Source organism: Gordionus sp. m RMFG-2023, chromosome 2 (assembly GCF_954871325.1).
Source record: "Gordionus sp. m RMFG-2023 chromosome 2, tfGorSpeb1-WG-v2, whole genome shotgun sequence".
Taxonomy (NCBI): Eukaryota; Metazoa; Nematomorpha; class Gordioida; order Chordodea; family Parachordodidae; genus Gordionus; species Gordionus sp. m RMFG-2023.
The window spans coordinates 4,776,830-4,781,321 of record NC_088776.1 but is presented as its reverse complement, the minus strand read 5'-3'; the positions used below and the strand labels follow the sequence as shown (position 1 = coordinate 4,781,321).

The following is a 4,492-nucleotide window of genomic DNA, read 5'->3' as shown; positions in this document are numbered from 1 at the left end:
ATAATAGACTAATTTTATATTAATTTATTTGCGTTTTGTTAATTTAATTAATAAGTATTTAGGCGCCTAATCATTTTTTAATTATGTTCATTAAGCCTAGAAAATTGTATCGATCCAAAATATCGTTTTATTAATTTAATGTTTTTTTATTCCCTAATTATACTTAGTCTAATTTGGTGTCAATATATATTGTTTTTTTTTAAAAAAAATTTATAAAAAATATTTAATGGGGAAAAAATAATATAATTTTAATACAATGTATAGCGATGAGTTTGAAAAAACATTTTTCTTAAACATATTAAATAGTTAAAATTAATTCTTAGAAAAAAAAGCTAATAAAGACAGAAATTTCTTGATCATTATTATTAAATTTATACTAATCTCTAATAAAAATTCTTCGAAAAAATAGCGAATAAAGACAGAAATTTCTTGATCATTCTTATTAAATTTAATCTTTAATCTAAATTCTTTATAAAAAAAGCGGATAAAGACAGAAATTTCTTGATCATTCTTATTAAATTTACTAAACTCGTTAAATATATCGATAGGATAGTTTCATCTAAAATTTCTAACAAATGAGTCTCATTCCTTCAAGATAAAAAAAAGTAAGTTTTTTTTTGTTTTTCTTTCTTAACAGCTAATTTATTTTAATAAAGTTGGGGAAAAAAATTGACTTTGACTAGATTTAAGCTCTATTAGGCTAATCGATCACGTGATTTCCATGGGAAATAGTTTTTAAAGAAAAGAAACGACATCGCCTCCAAGGCTCACGGTACATAGATTTATGATCACTATATATATTTATTTGAATACGATTGGTCAATTGTCTGATATTCGCCAAATACATAAGCGTTTGCGTGTTTCTTTATATGTTACTACCACGTTACTATAAAAAAAATAATATTATATCAAGTTAATATTAATAATTAATGATATAATTTATATATTTTAACAATATAAATTATATTACATCATAAAAAGAGATTGGTGCACTTAAGCAAAAATTGTGTCTCGTTTAAAATTCAGAGTGCTTTTTCCAAATTGTTTTTACTTTTAAAATAGCTAAAAAATATAAGCCAGTAAATAACAATCATAACATGTTCAAAATTTTTTAATCTATAAATTTTTACTTCCTGTAAAGAATGACGTCTTTAGGTAATAATCATGCCACCATGCGTATCTTATTAGGAAGGCTTCAAAAACAAAACCCAGGATTAAAGGAATAACAACTCTTGATTATCTACTCCCGTCCTAATCTCCCATACCACCAAGAATGGCATCTTGTCTTGTCTTGCCTCTCGTATAAACCGACTACTGATAAGGTTTTCTTCTAAGATATATGCTACTACTTTTAATAATTCGATCCCTTTGGTAAATTATTTAATATACCATAATGTTTCGAAATCTAAATGTATCGGGAATAGATATTTTTTCTTACCCGGGTATCGAACCGTTAAGTATGACGGTTCAATTCTTATTCCGGTCAAGATCCATTCTGGTTATCTTTAAACAAATTCATATTGGTTCGTTTGGGATTGAAATTCCTATTGGTCCATATTGAATAATCGAAAATTTGATTTGGCTTTAAAACAAAAAAATAAAATGTCAAATCATATATAAATTTTATGTATATATATATTCTATATATAAGGTTAAAATTTAAATATTATGAAAAATGTGACCTGAATCTGTTAATAACAATTTTTCTTTATTAACAAAGAATTATGAATATCAGCAATGCCACCGAGGAACATATATGCCATTCCATTGTAGACGTTGGTAGCCATAAACAAATAATTTTGACATCGGAATGGGTATTGTATTGCTTGCTAACTCCACTCATCATCATCGTAGGGTTCCTGGGAAACGCTTGTATCATATATGTATTGACTAAAGGATACAGGGTTTCTACAACCGCGCCCTCGATTAAGCAGTTGCCCAAAGCTTACACCTACATAAAATTAATAGCAATATTTGATCTCTTGTCTTGCATTATGGCGATACCGTGGCCTATATTATATTATTGGGGGAAGAAGCATGACATTTGGTTTTCGAATGACAAGGAATTTGATTCCTATATTCCTTATTATTACCAACGTTTCCCATACGTTTCATTTCTGTCGGTGGTAGAATTCCCTTTAAAATTTACTTTCTCAAAAACTTCCGACATATTGATTATCGTATTGTCCATTGATAGGTACATAGCGATACGCTTTTTATTGAGTTACAACCGATTGCAAGGTTTGATGAATGTCAAGTATATATTGACCTCCATTATAGTTTTATGTTTCCTGTTAGGATTACCTATGGCTATGTGGTATAGTACAGCTCCAATAAACTTTTCAACTGTCGCTTACGACTGCATTAAATTCAATCGCACAAAAATCGGTAGTAAAATAAATTCTCCTCAAAATTGTACCATTCGCGATTGCGGCAATGAATCCAATTTTCTAAATATTAAGCCTAACGATGTACTAACCAACGTAAATCCTAGGGTGGCGGCGTTTCAATTAATTTCAAACAAAGCGGGTAGAAAAATTAAAGCTTTCCTTATGTACGAAATATTTAGAGAAATTTTGCTCACCTATATCCCTTTGGTGCTACTATTCATCATAAACATCAACATAATAATAATTTTTTCGAGATACATAAAAAGGAAGCAACGTATGGCGATGACGGGGAATAGCAACATTGAAAGGACCGTGGCATCCAAAAAATCTGAGAAAACGCGCAATCGGTTTCTCCCGCCCAAACTTCGCCGCGATAATTTTAAGGTTACACCCACAGATAAGCAAGATTCGATGATAATTCGCAGCTCCAATAATACGAGCCTGTCTAACATGAAAGACCGAATATCGTTTACCAGATTAAGCCCTATTCACCCCACAACTACCGCGAATAAATGTGCGTCAGATTATTCCACGGAGCGACGAGTTAGACTCTCAAAAAAAGAGAAAATTTTGACATACACCTTGATCACCCTGATCGGAAAATACTTGATATTCACGATTCCGATCGCCACGGTAAACGCGATTTATTTGCACTATTACTGTCCCGAGTCTCTTTGCCTGTTCAGGGACATTGTCACGCTAGTTAATTTTTTGGAAATAGCTAAGAGTTGTACAAATTTTTTCATTTACTATTTCTTAGATAATAATTTCACGAGAATGTTAAATAATTTGCGAAGAAATGTTTAATTGATTTATATATTATGTATATATATATAATAAAGATAACGATTCGTGATAATAAATGGAAAAAGTTCATAATTACTGGAAAGACAGCGTTAATACATGGGAGACGCATTTTAGGACATCACTGACAAATAAAAGTGTCACTAATGTGAGGGGGGAGGGGAGAGAAAGAAAGAAAGAAAAGAAAGAAATATGAAAAAGAAAGATTAAATGCAAATTACGAAAGTTGTTCAATTAAATTGAATTTTGATAAAAAAATCAAAAAAGAGACTTTTATCGAGAAACTAATTATATTTAAAAATTAATAGAAATTAATTTACACAGTTAATTAACTATATCGAATGAATTGCTTTATTAAAATTTAAAATGTATATAAAAAAATATATATTTCGTCTCTATATATATAATTTCTTGTTGCATCTTTTCCATGTCTGGCTTTTAATAAAAATACAATTTTTTCCTTAGGATGTGTTCAAAATGTTTTGAAAAATCCTTAAAATTTTAAAATTTTCGCAAATTAATAACAACACATTTTGGACACATTTAAGTTTTATAAAAATAAAAATATTCAAAATGATTGATATGATTCAATTTTTAGTTATTTATTAAGAGATATGCAAATATTTAATTATATTTATTATTTTATATTACCTTTCGGTTATTAAAATTTGTATAAACCTATTATTTTGGTTATATTTAAATATTATTTATATATCTAATAAATACATATATGTTGTAAATAATTGTATCAATATTTAATTAATAAACAGTTGAAAAACCAATGCTAACTTTTTTTAAAATTTTTCCATAAAATATATATAAATTGAGTTATATAATAAAATTATAATTGAAACAATATAATACAAAAATAGGGATAATTTACATAAATGAAGCTAAATTTTCACAAAATAGTTTTTAAATTTAAAATATCTTCTATTGACATGGCATCAGTTTGACACAAATAAGATTGATAAAAAAACCCAATCATATGATGTTTATCATTAAGCTTTTCTATTTTATTTGAATCTAAAAAAATTATTTCATATTTTTTGTCTTTTAATATTTACATTTGTTGTCTGTGACAATTTAAAACTTGACTCAGAATATTTGTTAATATCATCAACATTTTCTTTTAACCATAAATTAATTTTTCTTATAAAAATTTCACAAATAAATATATTTTTATTCGAAAAAATAAATTTTTATAAATACCGAAAAGGACACTATTTTATTTTTAAATTAAAAATAGCTTTTTGTTTTTTCTAAAAAATTTATTTATTTATATTTTTTTTAAATTT

The 4,492-nt window shown here is 27.0% G+C and overlaps 1 long non-coding RNA gene across 1 annotated transcript; it reads left to right on the top strand.

Annotated features, from left to right (window-relative positions):
* The first annotated feature begins 657 nt into the window (after nucleotides 1–657).
* Nucleotides 658–2,177, top strand: LOC135924752 (uncharacterized). Its single transcript, XR_010571392.1, has 3 exons — nucleotides 658–772; nucleotides 1,142–1,322; nucleotides 1,721–2,177. It is a non-coding gene; the product is annotated as an uncharacterized LOC135924752 (long non-coding RNA).
* The last annotated feature ends 2,315 nt before the right edge of the window (nucleotides 2,178–4,492 follow it).